This window comes from Eriocheir sinensis, chromosome 63 (assembly GCF_024679095.1).
Source record: "Eriocheir sinensis breed Jianghai 21 chromosome 63, ASM2467909v1, whole genome shotgun sequence".
NCBI lineage: Eukaryota > Metazoa > Arthropoda > Malacostraca > Decapoda > Varunidae > Eriocheir > Eriocheir sinensis.
Window position 1 is genome coordinate 8,633,223 of NC_066571.1, and position 976 is coordinate 8,634,198.

A 976-nucleotide genomic window follows, 5' to 3' on the forward strand; every position below is an offset into this window, starting at 1 on the left:
TCACCTGGGAAAGGGACAATGACGACAAACTCAGGCAGGTGGGGGTTGTTAGCTCCCCTACCCTTGTATCTTTTTAGTTTCCTGGTGCTACTTCCACATGTATCCTTAGCTGTATAATCACACTCTGTACTGCCTGGGGGTTGGGAAGACATGCTCCTCCCTTCTCCTTTGTTGTTTACTTGTAACAATAAACTATCAATCAATCAATCATCTTATAGTTGTATAATCACACTCTGTACTGCCTGGGGGTTGGGATGGCATGCTCTTCCCTTCTCCTTTGTTGTTCACTTGCAACAATAAACTATCAATCAATCAATCAACAATAAACTATCAATCAATCATCAATCATATGTATCCTTAGTTGTATAATCACACTCTGTACTGCCTGGGGGTTGGGATGGCATGCTCCTCCCTTCTCCTTTATTGTTCACTTGCAACAATAAACAATCAATCAATCAACAATAAACTTTTAGGGAGGGTGTGGGGGGTGGGGTGTGTGGTGAGCGGACTGATGTCGACGTCGACGGCAATTCGAACCAGTCACCAGTGCTACCTTTGAACTTTGTGTCATTTGCCGAGTGGCTTAAAAATCACCCACCACACCCCACCTGAGTTCTAGTTTCTAGTTGCAAAATAAAGATTTTGGGGGGGGGGGGGGGGGGCCTAGGTGCCACTATAAACCCGCCCGCCGCACCCACTAACGGGCCTGCCCTCTGAGCAACACCGAAGAGGCAGAATATCTACGGGTGGTGCGGGGGCTAACACAAAAAAAAAAAAAACAAAAATCAACAATAAACAATCAATCAATCATCAATCATGTATCCTTAGTTGTATAATCACAATCTGTACTGCCTGGGGGTTGGGATGGCATGCTCCTCCCTTATCCTTTATTGTTCACTTGCAACAATAAACAATCAATCAATCAATCAATCAATCAATCCTTATCCTTACACGAGGGATCCCTGGCAGGCACCCG